Source organism: Tympanuchus pallidicinctus, unplaced genomic scaffold (assembly GCF_026119805.1).
Source record: "Tympanuchus pallidicinctus isolate F22 unplaced genomic scaffold, pur_lepc_1.0 scaffold16, whole genome shotgun sequence".
NCBI lineage: Eukaryota > Metazoa > Chordata > Aves > Galliformes > Phasianidae > Tympanuchus > Tympanuchus pallidicinctus.
In genome coordinates this window covers 26,683,250-26,699,678 of record NW_026294679.1, presented here as the reverse complement: position 1 = coordinate 26,699,678, position 16,429 = coordinate 26,683,250, and the positions used below count along the sequence as shown (strand labels likewise).

The following is a 16,429-nucleotide window of genomic DNA, read 5'->3' as shown; positions in this document are numbered from 1 at the left end:
CTTTTAAATAAATGCTATTCATATGCATTGCAAAGCCCGCAGGGGGAGGAACTAGGCATACCGACATTTGAAGCTCAGTACTAAAAAGGCTGGATACCATTCAGGCTGTGGTTTCTGAATCCAAGTATGAATAAAACAAGCATTTTTCCCAAATTCTGGAAACACAAGACTGCACACCTTAAATCTTGTGTATGTAGTTTGCCTGATTAGTGCTTTCAGAGTATTAGTAAAACTTAGTAAGGGCAAACAGATGTGAAAACTGGAGTATATGAAATATGAGTGATTACGTTATATATGCATCTGAGAATTGTACTTTATTCAAGTTGGGATCTAATCCAGCTCCCATTAAGTCAGTGGGAATGTTGCCAATGAAAACAATATTAACAGGATCTGGCCAAAATAATTTAATCCACCCTCTTCAGCTGCTGTGCTCACAGCAAGAATGTTGCCATTAAGAAGTTCATATGGACATAAATATTCACTTTAATTTCCTAGACTTTCCTATGTCTACTTGCATAAAATTGCATTTGTGATTAAAAAAAGAACAACATGGCTGCATTTTAATCACTATAGGTTCAGGAATAGATAGAAGAAAAAAAAAAACAGTTCAAATATTTTGTACAGATTAGATTGTGATCCTGAATTAACAGTTCATGTTAGAGTTTTTTAATTTCTTCTTCTTTCTCTGTTAACTTATCTTTCTCCAGGCTAATATGTGAGGGTGATGGGTTTGGTCTTTTTTCTACTGTAATTGCATTCTGTAATTGTCGTCTCACCTCAACTGCAATTTATTCCAAGAGGAAGAAGGGTTTAGGGGTGTACCATGCAAAGTCTATGGCCAATAGGCTGCTACAAAGCAGCCTATTCGGAGGATGTTAGACATCAAGACATTGACAAGGGCAAGTCTTTACCACCTGAAGTTTTTGAAAACAGTTTCAAAAGTTTACAAAATCAGATCCTGCTTGTCAGTGCTGCTAGTTGTCTACTAACTTCATTAGGAGTTGCCCTCATTGAGAATTGCTCAGGTTTACCTCTTTGGCTTCCCTGGGGAGGAAGAAGTGCACTCCTTGGAGACCTGGTGCCTTCTCCTCCCTTCACAGAAGCAAACCAGACAGTGGCTGTCATTTAAAAGTAACTACATGCTCAGTAATATCTGGTGTTCACCGTGGTTATTTCAGCTGTAGCTAACTTTGGAGGGGAGGACAACCGTATCTTCCATGACTTCCCTGCCTTTCTTACAAGTTTCTGTTCCTTTTTTTTGCTGATGTCCTACAACCTTATGATATCATCCTATCCATCTTGTTACCAAAGTTAAAAAGTCATTAAATCCTCAGCAACTGTCCTCACTCCTGTCTCCCCCCTCTTCTTTTTCTCTTTCTGAATCTTCGGAAATCTTTGGAGACTAAAATAAGGAGAAGTTGTAACATGCATTCATATTAACACCACTTTATGGCATCAGAACCATATCTAGAGTTCTGATCCTTACGAAGAAATCTCTTAGGTTTTTTTGAATGTTTTTCTCTGTGCTTAAAACTGTTTCTCAGTGAAGCCTAGGCCAGGCAGAGAGCAATTCAGAAGATAGTAACTCCCCTTCAGAGTGGTACTGCAGTGTACACAGATTTTGGTTGCCAAATGGCACCACTGAGAAGTTGTATATCTAGACCCAACTTCCTCACATTCCAGTCTTCAAGTTTACTTTTTGATCTTCTTTATGTTCCTTTCTTTTGATAGGGACTTGCTAGTGGTTTCCAAATCCAAACCCTTGTAGTTTCTCCTCTTTTTCTGATATTTGTGCAGATTTTCATTTAGTGTCTGACTTCTGCTTTCCTCTCATCACATAGCCTTGGCTTTTACTATCTATGTACTATAGTGTAGAGATATGTGTACTAGCTATTTTGTTTGGGGGTTTTTCTCATTTCTTTGTTTTTCTGTTTGTTTGCTTTTTAAACTTATAATACTAAACTACAGAGACAGTTAACCAGGAAATATTTGGATCATTTTGCGGTGGCTACTTGAATTCTATTAATGAATAGAGAAGGTTACAAATTTCTCATACTCTCCTAAAAATATTTGGAAGGATTTTATATGTGTCTCTGCAAAATCATTTAATTTTGTATTCCAACTATCTGGTTATGAAGTTAATAGTACAAGGGGTGCTCTGAAAGTAATGTCTCCAATTTTATTTATTTATTTTAATTTTAATTATTATTTTATTTATTATACAACAGAGGTGGATGGTGGTGGTATGGCATCAGAGTTGAACCTTCCCACCACTATTCCATTACATTTTGTTGTTATGTGACAAATAGCAGCAGAGGGGCAGTCTCACAAATGGTGTCTGACATAGAAGTGCAGATAAAGCAAAGATGTGGAGTTGAATTCCTCCATGAGAAAAAAACGGCACTCATCATCATCATCACATGCTTCCAGAACTTTTGTAGAGATCAACAGTGGGTGTAAGAAAGTGAATCGGTGGGTGGTGCATTTCAGCAGTGGCAACAACAGTGTGAAACAGAAGTCACATTCCAGATGACCATGCAGATTTTTTCTAGCATGGCATGCAGACTTTTGCTCACTGAGGGCAAAAATGCAAAGCTAATGATGGGGACAATGTTGAAAAACGGTGTTTTGTAGTTTTTGTAGCTGAGAATTTGTTTTGTCAAATAGTGTTATTGTGCTGTATGTATCTGTTGTAATTTCCATGGAAATAAATAGGAGGCATTATTTTTGGAGCGACCTACATATATTAGGTTTGGTTTCTTGGCAATGGATTCCATTAAAATCCTGAATAGGAAATGAGATAAAAACATTCCCCCTGGTTATAATGAGTTATTAGTTCTATGACAGAACATTATTTTCTACTTATATTTAGTGAATTATTCATTACAAGGAGATTAGTTGAAGAAATGACTCTAAAAAAGAAACAAAATCTCTCAACATATAGTTGCTTGATTTTTATTTTATTTTTGATTACCTAACCTATTGAGAGAATCAATGAATCTTTACTGTATTCCTTAATGGCATGGAAACACATTATAACGACACAGTAGCTTATTTATAGCTATATAAAGTTGAATTACTTTTAATGAGACAGTTGCATACAATTATTGCAATCACACTGAAGTGGAACTGCTACCTCAGCACGTTTCGGAGTAACTCTTAGGATTTCATTTTGCAGCTGGTGGAAAAAGTAAACTTCGTCTGACCTGCTCTCCTGGATGCAATGCATGCACTGTGTGCACTACCACTGTTTCTGGAAGGAGGGCACCCATGCTGTTCCATTTTAAGCTGTAAACACCAATTCCTCTGAGATGTCCAACACTTGGTGCAAAATATGAGTAAGTAATGTTTTCATGGATGTCAGCTCTCACAGTAAGTCTGTTTTCTGTTTCAATTAATATTTTGCATAAATCAGTGTCTCAGTAAAATAAGCAATACCAGACTGAAAAGAACCCAAGACAACTGTAATTAAGCCACATGTTTAATAATGTGCAGAACAAACAATGGAAAAAATTACTCTCTGGTTAGTAAATCAATTGTAATCAACCTCATTCCACCCACTCATCCACCTCTATGAGGGGATAATACAGCTGTAGATATCAGGAACAAATCCAGCAACTAAATTAATAAAACCAAATTGGTGGTTCAGCTACACGTGTTGGCATGAATGTATTACTCCCTACAGCTTTATCTCTACAAACATCTTTTTGTTCCCAGAGGGCGCTTAAAAATACATAGTATACAAAGAAGTATAAAAAACTGTGCAGCCTTATAATTACTACATCTTTTAAGAGTTTCTCTGCCTGTTGCCAAAGAATTTGAAATATGATGGATTTCCATTAACAAACTGACTCCAACAATCATATATAACCTATGGGCTCATACTACTTTAATCTATATTGAATGAATACGGCTTTAGGAATATCTGGAGTCATGTTTTCAGGCAGCTTGTTAAGTTCAAAATAGTTAAAAAGAGAGCTCAGTGGTACAGTGAGTACCACCAAACAGTATGGGCTAACAAGTCAGTTTGATTCTGCCACTTTGATGTAAATACAAGATGGTACAGGCTCATCATTCATCAAACCCTTCCTAATAGATGTAACAGAAGAAAGGCATTTCCTGCCTACCAAAGTGAGGGGGAAGATGCAAAGGAGGAGGTATATCATGTTCTGTAGCCTGAAGATAAAAGTTACATACATGTTAGCAAATGTGGAAGCTTGGCAACAGGTTATAGCTGCTGGCTGTTTTGCTGTGGTTATCTCTTGTTCTTGCCAAAAGGGATTGGTACAAATAAGTAGGAAAAAAAAAAAAAAAAAAGTGTTTACAATAAGGAGCAAGGCAGCATCCTTTCTGCAGGAGAATTATTATGTTGCTTAGGGTACTGATACTCGTACGCACATGGCAATTCTGTTGCGCCTGTCCAGAAGGCTGTCTGAACAGAACTGGGTTGAACTCTGATGTTAATTTTGAAATGTGTTGTAACACGCAGATGTTGGTGGAGAATATGCATGAGATTTTATAACCCTTGCTAATTACCATGAGTGAAAGATGGTTGAGCTATCGATGACTGCATTTAGTTATCTGTCAGTACCGTATTCATGTATGGAATAAAGTTCAGGACTTCATCTTGGGTTTAAAAAAACAAAACAAAACAAAAAAACAACAAACAAAGAAAGTTTGTTTAATGATTTTATCTTACTGGCCTTCAGCTATTGCAACCTGTTCAAAAACCATTTGTTTTTAAAGTACCATTTTAAAAATAAACTCAAAGTGTAAGAGATGAACTGTGGGCATGGAAGACAAAGAAAGAAAAACAGAAGTTTGTAATTCCTGGATTGAAATTCCCTGCAAATGCTCTTCAATATAGGAAGGTTCAGATCCCCAGATCCCTTTCCTAAAGAGAAGATGAAACTAGATTATTTTTCTATATTTGCTATGTAAGATTTCACTAATCAGCATTTCTTGGATAAATGAATGCCAGCTAAATATCAATTTTTGCAGGCTTCCAGCAGATTAGAGATGAGGAAATCCGGTAAATACCTCCCATCATGCACACAGACTCATACACAAACGCGTTACTAAAATAGTAATTCTTCCTGTACGAAAAAAGCTTTATAGCTTTAACTGCAGCTTATAAATATTAATGAAATAATTGTTTGGTAAATCCTTGTGAACTTAGATATCTAGAAAACATCTAATTGTTACATAGTAAAACCAAGAATTTGAAGGAATTTTTAAAAGCTGTTTGAGGTTTAAGTCCCATCAGTGACTTGTTGTTTTTGAAAATCTTGAATTTTATTTTATGTTGAAATCACATTTTAAAACTTCAATTAATAATGAATTGACCAAAACCATGAAAATAAGTGAGAGGCAAAATGAAAAGTTGGAAATGGAAGTCTTTAATTTCATTTTTTAGATCATTCTGTCTTATTAAAAAAAATTAAAAACAAAACAAAACAAAAACATCTGTGTGTGAACTGGACTGATTATTTTTCTTGATTCAAAAGATGCATAAGACTTGCTCATCTGTCTTGAAGTACTAGTGTGCTAAGCTTTGAAAGTTGCTTTTCATTATCTAAAGGGGGTCCAAAGGAAGAAAGGGACAGACTCTTCAGCAGGATTTGCTGTGACAGGACAAGGAGACGTGGTTTCAAACTAAAGGAGGGGAGATGAAATTGGCTATAAGGAAGTTTTTTACAATAAGGTGCTGGCACAGGTTGCCCAGAGAGGTGATGGATGCCCCATCCCTGGTAACTTAAGGTCAGTCTGGACTAGGTTCTGAGCACCCTGTTCAGTTCATTGCAGGAGAGTTGGATTAGCTGGCCTTTAAGGGTCCCTTCTAACTTAAATGATTCTGTGATTCTATGATGCCACAAGATCTGTGGATGAACATCCACCAGGCATAGTCTTTATTGGACCTTCTGATCATATGCATCTAACTTAGTTTATTGACAGTACAGCTTGTGCTCCCACATATCTGGGTTTGAACACTGGTGGCAGAGGCTACAGTAATAGCTAGACAAAGAAAACTGCAGAGAAAACATAGTGTGGAAATACTGTCAGTGGGCCTTTCTGGCTGTGATGCAGATCTTGAGAGGGAAACAGAACAGGGCAGGTGCTCTACAACCCCATTTATTTCTTTCGGTGCTGTTATTTTATAAAGTGGTTGGAGTAATCTATAATGTGCAAATAATCCTAGGACTGGAATGCAAAGCAAATGTAGAATTGTTCTTCCAGGAAGGGAATTGGATGCAGCAATGTAGATGCTGCTGTACTAAGCAGAGCCAGTCAGAAGCACCTGATGAAGACATCCTTCTGTATTATATAGGCATTACAGGCAAAGGGTTAATAAGCCCAAATATTCTCACTGAACCTGAAGTCATTGCAAAGTGTGTATTAGACTGGTCCTGCTGTTTGCATTCCACCTTTTGTTTTTTGCTGGCTAAATGTAGAGTCTGTGAAATAAGCATTATTACCATGGGAAATAAATCCTGATGAACTTATGTTTACAGACTTACCACATGGCAACTTGTTTGAGTTGGTGAAAATGGTCACATTTGGTTTGGTGTCATTAGCTGGCAAGAGGCTGAATGTACTGCTAGCATAGCTTAGTGTTACATTTACAAAGCACTGCCAAGAAGTATTCATATGCAGTTGAAGGAAAAGAGGTTGAGTGGAATGTGAGTCAGACCCTGAGTCAGCTGTCCTCCAAACAGCCAAAAGCTGCTTTATCCTGTGTCACTGCCAGTACTTAGGAGGCTCATGCCACTCTAGAAAGACGCTAATTTCTGCTAGGGAAGGGGATTCTGGAGCAGCTGTTACACCTTATGCTCTGGCACCCTGCTAGCAGGTGTGTATAGCCACTAAGCCACTGACACGGTTCTTGGCTTACACAATCTGTGGCTCAATTTAATTTAAAACCTTTGAGTCTTATGGTGGAGTGAGAGATACTTGGGGAGTATTTGAGTCCTCCCCAGCTGGATTGGCATGCTGAGTTTGCAGAGGTATCAGCCAGTTCCTAGGAGCAGAAGCACTGTGCTACTGAAATCATGCAGCTCTCAGTGGCCTTACTGTGTGATTATCTGCATTTTAAGTAGAGTGAATCAAGCAGAAGTAAAGGATAAAATGAACAAACGTCTTCATCAAGATTTATAACACGTCAAAACCCAGGAGAAAAAACTGCAGTAATGATCTAGTAGATGAAAATCAGTTGCTTTGCATTACTAATGGACAGTTTACATTATAGAGCCACTATCCCATATTACACAATATACATCATATAATGTCCTCCCTATCTCAAGTGGATAAATAACATTAGCACAAAGCCAAGATGATTCATGGCAAGAACAAATCTCTCTGTTATCCTTCTTCCAACTAAGTTTTTAAAGTATTTCTATTGCATATGAACTACTTCATTGGCCAAGCTAATTCTTGGAGTAACTCCCTTGGCTCCAAAGATGATTTTGTAGCTGTACGCTACATTATGTCGTACATTGAATAGATGGATGTTATGAAAGAAAGTACTTGTGCTAATAGGCAATGACATCATCCTATTGCTCCAGAGCAAGTGGATTGCTAGCTTCCCTCACAGTTATCTCCATCAAAGACCAATCATTTCTCTTTTTCTGTTCCTACTCTAAAGCAATTAGCTCCTTAAAAACTATTTTTCTGTTTCTCCAGAGAATGATTCTACTTCTGCTTATGTTTTTAGTGTTATTAGAAGCTAATATGACTTATTCAGATGTTCAGATAGAAGTGTACCATTGTACTTGCAGTGCCTGTCACCTTGAAGATCTCAAATATTGGTTTATTACCAATCTTATGCCTTGTAATACTCAGAAGGTAAGCAGGTACTCTTGCTGCTATTTAATACACAAGAGAAATGAAAATTCTGTCATGCCTTGAAAAACCCAAGGAGTCGATTGTTTACATGTTGGGATGACCTTTATATTTTCACATTCTAGTTGTTTTTTCTGGTGCAGTCTGGCCATTGTTAGATGAACTGTGGACATCTAAGAAGGCTGCAGTTACTTCAGCACAGAGACAGTTTGCATACAGTCCTGGATCTGATACAACAAGCTGTTACATCTGATACATGTTTCTGATCACTGCAGAATCATTGCATCATCATAAAAGTGACCAGTGCTCCTTGGAATCCATGAGCTAATCAAATAAGAAAGGAAATTACATATGCAACATTTCAGAGTTTTAAATGGGAGCTACTCATAGGAAAACCCCATTCCATACTGAGGTGAGAAGAAAAATCTTCATAGTTGTAAAATTTCTGATCCAATTTTTCCAGAGACATCAGTGGCATTAATCAAGATGAAAAAGAATGCAAAGTTGCATTACTTATTATGCATGTACAAAATGCTAGGAAATGTAAGAAAAGAGTTTGATTGTCTATTTAATATTTATTTTCATTGACATACACACAATTAGTAAAAAGCTAAATTGTGCCTAAGGTTTTTACAATGCATATGGTCTGGCATTAAATATGAACATTTTCAGTCTTAAAAAATTAAAATTGAGAAAATGGCAAGCCATCAGAAATAAAAGTCACATTACACCCTAACTATTGTATCTATAGTGGCCATTGCTTCTTCTATTGTAACATGCAAGAGAATTTGAAAGCATTTAGATTTGCTTTTCCAGCTGACTGCTGCAGGTGCTGTGCCATTATAAATAACTATTCAGCTGTTATGCATTATTATCTAAATCACCATTTTCAACCTGAAGTATAAGCTGTACAAGCCATAGATCAAATCTAAGAAATTGGCTCTTGTTTACAGTGTAGTTATTTTAAAGGAAGAAAATACCCAGGAAATCAAACTCGCAAAGAATTTTAATTATGCTGCTTGTTCCTAGGAGCAGTATTACAGTTTTACATTCCAACACTGTGTGCAAGGGAAATGAAATACACAACACCTGTTAACAATACATACTCTGATGAATGCCTGGCCAAAAATCAGGTTGTGAATATTTTTAATCACATAGGGTGGAGAGAAAAAAGATGTTTCAATTTTTTTTTCCAGAGCCAGCCAAATATTATCAGCTTAGTGTAACGATTTAAATTTTATTAACACCAGATGAAATCATAGAGAGAATTTTTTTGACTGATGCAGAAATAATTATGATCATTTTACCATTATTAGAAGAGTACAAATGGATTCATGAGTACAGCAATATGTGTAGATAAGAAGGAAAAAAAGGCTTCCTTTATAATCCCCTATTTGCAGGCTCTGATTTTTTAGAAATTCTCATTTGGCACTGAAAATTTACAGAGCTGAATTTTACCTTAAGAAAGGAATTAAAGAAAGGAAGGAAGAAAAAGTATAAGAAAAAAAAAGAAAGGAAGACTTTTTTTCTACTGCATTCAGTTTCTCCATATTTTCAAAAAGTATTTTTTCAATGTGTCTGCGAGAAAAAAATATTCCTTGTATATCAAACATCCAGTTACAGTTTAGATTTTCAAACACAGCAAAGGCAGTTGAAATTTAAATAGTCGTTTGTCAAGAGTAATGTCTTTGTTGGCTTGGGTAGCATGGAAAAGGCGGTAACTACAAACTAATGTATGATCCATGGTATAGAACAAAAGCAAGAGGTAGAAGAAACATCAAACTGTGCTTGATGGGTCCAGGAGATAAACTAAGTTAGTTATGGATGGAAAAGACTGTAATCATCTTTTGAAGCCAAATCTGCTTTTGGAGCTTGTGCTTTCTTCGATGAAGACAGTTTCAAAATTCATAGCTGAAGGAGCACAGCAAGAAATCACAGTTGAAAAAGCATCCCCCCCATTTTGGGGACTTCACATTTTTACTGCATTTGAGTTCCAATTGCTAATAATGTAAGTAATGGCTCAGCTCAACCATCCTTATGTAGTCTGAACTTCTCTGGGTTTTGGTGTAATGTGGTAAGTTGCTGTTGTGATTTGTTGGCTGCAGGGCTGAGCTCAGGGAGCCACCAGTGGGGATTGCAAGAGGTGGGTGCATTGCTGGGCTCCAAGCAAACCGAAAGGCTGAGAAGACTGGAAATACTTGTCATGCAACCTAAAAAGCTTTGTGCTTCTGAAGACAAATGCTTTCACTGCAGAGTTCCCAGGGAACAAAGGAAGTCATGGCCTTTACAAAGTACAAAATTGGAAGAAACGCTTGTATACAAAGTCTGACTCACAACTCATGTAAAAAATATGACAAACTTCTTAGTCTAATTCATTAACTCTACCTTTCAAATGCTATCCCCGGGAGCAGTTTCTGTTGAGCTATTTTGTTCTCTTCTTGCCACAGATTGTTTATAAAGAATTATGGGAAATGACAACAAAAGAATCAAAGTTCAATTTTTCACAGATGAAACTACAGAATGCATGGAGTACTGTAATCCTGTCAGACAAGTGAGTAAATTATATCTTCGTTGCAACAATACACTGTTTACTGAATAACAATAAGAATATGTTCCCTTCCTCAGAGTAAAAATATTTGCTGTTAATATAAATAGTTCTGAATATCCCTGGCAGTATATGCATGGATGCCAAACAGCATTAAAACTCAAGCAGGATGTCACGTTTCAGCTTCAAGAAAGAGGGGAAGACTGTTAACAGATGTTAAAACAAGGAGGATGATTCACTTCTGGTATTTTACAGTAATGAAATTCCATTAACTTCTATCATCTTTCTTCACATTTCTCTTCAAGTAAATGACAAAAACATAAGCTTATGTTCAAGAAACATTCTGAAACACTGCACTGAAGCTTTCATTCTGCTTCTAAATTTCCTGTGATAAGCATGTGGGTAACTGCTTCCTCTGGACCAAAATACAGCACTGATTTTATAGCTCACGTCACAAGTATCAACGGAGTATCTCTGGGTACTGAAGCTGAGAGAAATTGCTGGCATGAGCTGAGTGCTATCCTTGCCTGTCTTTAACTTTTGAGCTCTGGGATGCTGAAGAACTGAAGAAATGGGTTAGACTGGAGTAGAATAATTCATTAGACTTCCACTCTCTGAGAGCTTAATTTTACTTTCTGTCTTAACTAAATCTATAAATTACTTTAATAAAGACCTTATGGAAGCATTTGACCCCAGTTTTAGAACAAACCCATGAATGTTCCTCAAGACATCACAAACAGAGCTGGTTCGCAGTTAAAAATACAAATGTATGTGCTGGCCTCAGGTCCCCAGTTCAGTGAGTTTCGCTTTTACAAGGAGTCATGTACTTAAGCTCTCTAGAGCTCTCCAAATTCATTTTTTACACGCAACCACATAATCTTTTCGATGTGAACATGGACATTAACTCCTCCTTGCAGCTCGCTATAAACATCTGCTTGCACAGCAGATATTTCAAATTCAGAATCTCAGAAGGAAAGTGCTCCCACGACTGATTACTGAGATATATACCTTTTTATTTTAGTGTACTCTGCCAAGAGGAGTCCATAACCTCAAATGAGTCAGGGAAGAAAAGGGGCAGGGCAGTAATAAACACCTACACTATAATTTTAACCATATTGCCTAGTTATCACAGAATAACCTTTATGCTTAAATATTTAAGGAGACTATTTGGACACATTCTTTCTTCTTGAGTGTGCTCGTCTGCTCACTGGGATTTGTGCTCTGAGATCCCACGTACATCAAGATAAAACACATGTACCATCTACCCCAAATTTACTACTTGTCTCTGGTGGAAGGGACTCCTAGGATTTTTGCTAGACTGTACAGTAACAAATTTTGCTCTGTCTGGAATAGACCCCACACTGTAAAGTGTATACAGGTATTGTTGCTATAGTTGGGATCTTGCTCCAAGACGTCACTTAAGCATTATGATATATCTCAGTAATTCATGCTTGCTAGTCCATATTAAATAAAAAAGAAAAGAAATACTAAGATACCTTGGAAGCTGTTTGTGTAGCCTAACAAGCACATTGCTCACGAAAGCACAAAGGAAAAATACAGTCAGTTTAAACTGGAAATAGTGATGTGCTTAAAGTTGAACATAGATTTAAGCTGGCACAGTAGTCACAGGGAATTTTTTTCAAAAGGTGTTTTCATAAGTTCTAGCATACAAGCCAACCTGTACCTTCAGTAATTATAGCCTCCCTATTGAAAATCCCCCTGTAATTTCAGTTGGATGTCATTTTTCACTTCCTGCCCTAGATAGTTATATGTTATTTTAAGAAGTTGTTAACATCACATGGAGAAGGTGGCAACATATCAACAGAGCTACACAACAAAGACATGAAAGAAGTAAAATATGAAATCTCTAAAAGAAATGATGTTCCTATTTTGGGGGCAAAAGGGCAGGAACAATGGAATCAGTGTATTTCTATTTTTTCACAGGCTTTGCTGTGTTATTAAGATGTAATAATAGTTTGAGCCCTTTACCTTACAGGGTAGTGAATTTCTATCTTCTTTAGTTTACCAACAGGCTGAAACAGTAATTCAAACTGAAAAGTCAAGTTTTGACTGTCTAAATGAAAAGTGAAGACAGATGTCTGGTCTTTTGCATGGAATTTAATATTCCAGTTCTTGCAAACTTGTCAAAATAAGTGGTAATTTATATCTTTAGAAAAAAATGTACAAGAGATGGGAATCTGTGATAAAAATAGGTCTGAAAAAAGAATATATATATAATATGTACGTGTATAATATCAAACAATACTTTAATCTAGATTATACGTATTTAATATATGTATGTTAATATTCTATTTACTTGATATCTCTGATTATCATTAAGCACCTACATTGCTTAATTTGGTAGATTTCTTCGAGTCATTTTCCTAATTCCATTAATTGGCATGTTCTGTTCTAAAAAGCTCTAGCCCCTGAAGAGCACAGCTCTTACAGTCAGTGAAACTGTGCTTTCCTATGTATTCTTTATAAACTTGAAAGTCTAAAGCTGGAATTAAATTGTTTGTTCCTTGTCACTGGTGTACAAATGGCTGTGTAAGATGCAGAAAGCTGATTTCTGTCCCAAGGGGCTTAAAGTCACACAGTAGTCAGCGCTGCTCCTTTTGCCTCAGTCTTGAATTTTGGAGTTCTTAGTGGATTAGTCTTGTCTGAATGCTGACTGTAAGAAGTCAATTAGATGGACTGAAATAGCTACCCACTAAATTATCCATATTGCTTTATCTTACGCATCAGCCCTCACTGTTTAGATTCTAAACAGTGAACTAAATGGAACTTGGAGAAAATCCTAAGTGTCTTTAGTTCATACTGATAGTATGCTGAAATGTTATATGCCCATTCACATTACTTCTGCAATTTAATACGTGGTAAGGGACTGTCTTGACCTACTGGCTTAAATAAATTCATATTTCTTCTTGAAGTTCTTGTTGGCAGGAGAAAGTATATGTCCCCTGGAGATGGACTACATGTCCTTTTAAGTCTTTTCTACCTAATTTCTAGGATTTCTATGAACCTAAATCCAATTTCTTGGCACTAGATGTAGCAGTCTTTTGGATAAGATCAAGAATAGAATCACTCTAACACTTGCTTTTATCCATTCATCCACCTTTCCTTACAGTGAAAGGATAATGGAATCATTGATAGAGTATGTGTTTAACTTCTCCCATTGCTCTGCATATTGTTTTGAATAATTGAAAAATTATTATTTGCCAAGTTTAACTTTCACTTGCTTGTTGCAGTGCCAAGTACTAAATTTACAAGTCCCTTAAAATAACTTTCAAATCATATGAAAATTTTCCCTACATATTAATTACACAGAAAGGGAGGAATTCTGAGATACACTGTAATGAAGACAGTGAAGCCCAAGCAGTTTATTTCCTTAAATAATTCAGAATTCTGCCCATCCTTCTGCTGGTACACAGAAGCAGTTATCCCCTTGTAGTTGTTACCAGAGTACCTTTAATTAGAATACCTTTAATTCTCATTGCCTGAGAAAGGGCAGAATTACCTTTTGTTTTAGAAACAAGTTTTCTCAGACAACCTAGGATTTATGAGCTTGTTTTTCTAGTACATAATCATGCCCTGAATTTTTTTTCTGAAAATATACAATATGTAAAACAAAAGAACATCACCTAGAGGGAATACTGTTCCCTGGATAAAATATCTGTGATGGATGTTATAAATGAGTCAGGAGAAGGTGATTAATTGCCACGTTAATGCACCTATATACAATAATGCACAATTCATTATTAAGAGCCATGTAACACTAATGTACTGTTGCTTTCACAAATTATCCATTTGTTACCCAGGGAGTCAAACTTGAATACTGCGTGCAAGATCTCCATGCATGCCTTTGCTTTTTTGATCCCCATCTCACAGGACAAGAATGCAAGCAATTTGTTGTCATGAGAGGTGGCAGCAAGGGGAGCTGTATGTCCGTCTAATGCAACAAGAAAGCCTCCAATAGGAATTTCCATCTGCTTTTCATCGTGAATTTGCCTACATGTAATTACTATGCTTAGTGATGCTTAACTAAAGGTGAATGAAAACGTGTTTGCAATTGAATGTTTTCTAAGACCTCCATTGCTATAAGGATGTGTGAATAAATTGAATAAGTTTGCAAAAACTTTCATGTTTTAAAGTAAGTCTTCTGAAAATCCACTCGTTTTCCTGTATTCTGCATAAACTTTGTCTTCTGCTGAAATCCAAGGACCTCTGCAAGCTAGTAAAAAAAAACAAAATCAGACAATCAATCTGGTTAGGACTTTGAGGGACTTAGTGGAATATTTTGGAGTCCTATTGCAACTGCTGGCTTGTTTTTTTTTCCCCCCAGTTGAAGATGGCCTACCACCGACAAAGCCCTGCAACATTTAGTGTGAAGCTTTGACTTATCCGCTCCTTCTGACATGGAACTCTGTGATCCAGGTGAGTCTGCTCCCTAATAAGCTGAGGAAGAAGAAAGTCTTTCTAGGAAGATAGCATGCTTCATAGCATCATTAGCAAAATGACCTGACAAAAGTTAAGGAGAGCAACGAGCTCTTCGCCGACCTCCTGTCAGGGCTGAATATAAGTAGGCCATGTGGTTATCCTTAATAGGACCAGGCACTGTGAGCTGAAGAGGCTTAATCAAGGACGAAAGGAAGAGGAAGAAAGTACCCCTGAGGTACTCCTGTGCTGGGTGATACTAGCTTGGCAAAACAATCTCAGAAACTTGAACTCTGGTTGCTCCTCAAATAAGTAGAAGAGCTCTTATTATGTAATGTTTTGTAAGGACAGGCTTTCAAATATGAACTGCTTAAATTATACATGCTGGAACACACACTTTCAGGGAACTTTTTCATATAACACAGCTACACAGAGGAGCTTTTCTTCTCCCCTGATCTGAAGTGTCTGTGACCATCTGCAATCAGAAAATCTGCCATGACTACCCATGGTAGGAAAGGACTAGATCAGACTTTTAAGACCACTACTTCTGTTGTACTTACTAGTCTTGGATTTGAAGGAAATGAAAAGGAGCTGCCTTAAACACTCACACTTGCATATAAATGTGGGTTTTATAAACATAAAAGAATCATCTTAAATTAGAAGCAACAGCCTAACGCTACTGTTGAATCTTTTTTGTTGGTGTATCTTTTATTTCTTATACCTTTATAAGTCTATCTAAATATTTAAATTGAAAATAGGAAGTTTAGGAGCTTACTGCTGGAAATGTGTGCTGCGTTTCCATCAGTGCTCAACATCAATGAATTTGCATAGTGTGAGTTTTATGTAAGAAAGAATACGGTCCAGGGCTAAGTCCTTTAAAGCTGAATAAGAGAACTGAGGTAATTCCTTCTAAGGGTTTTAAGCCACTATGTTTTTGACATTAAAAATGTTTGTGGAAGTCAGTGCATATTTTCAGTGCCAGAGGAATGTGGGGTTAAATCCAAAATCTACCTGTTACTGACTAGATTATCGGTATGAACATATACAATTTTATATTACATTCAAACATCAGATTTAATTCCCCAGTTTTTACACCTTACTGCGTGTGGTGCTTGCAGCTCTGAATAATGTTCTTATTTGGTTAGATTTATACACATACTAAAAGGAGAAGTAACCGCAGCTGTACGGTTGTCAGCTACAGAGCATGGCACAAATTGCAGGAATTCACAGTGTGGGCTCTGCACAGAGCTATGCAATTCTTTAAAATACTATGAATAATTCTACAAAACACTGCAGGATCCAGCTCTCTCAACTGCATTCCAAGAGATTCCTGAGTCCTTTTGGAATGCATGATTGGTGTGTATGTGTCATTACGGGTCAGACTGTTGTGGAGGAAGAGGAGTTGCATATATGTTGGATCTCAGACATCAGTCATGGTGGGTTTGAGTCTCTTGTGATGCGGGTACAGTGCTCAGTGTTTTGTGTGGTGCGATACACCAACGATGACAACCTTCAGAAAGTGGAAAAGTGCTCAGAAACAGCAGCAGACCTCAAAGCAACTGCAGAAATCCCAAGAGGTTCCCTTCTTTATGTGGGGATGCTGCAAAA

General features: G+C 36.9%; 1 protein-coding gene across 1 annotated transcript in view; it reads left to right on the top strand.

Moving 5' to 3' along the window:
- CABCOCO1 (ciliary associated calcium binding coiled-coil 1) overlaps nt 1-16,429 on the top strand; it is a 112,245-nt gene that overhangs the window by 44,085 nt on the left and 51,731 nt on the right. The window contains exons 2-4 of the mRNA XM_052677411.1: nt 3,179-3,338; nt 10,287-10,390; nt 14,730-14,821. The gene's annotated coding sequence lies outside the window, so the exon portion shown is untranslated. The remainder of the gene's footprint in view (nt 1-3,178; nt 3,339-10,286; nt 10,391-14,729; nt 14,822-16,429) is intronic.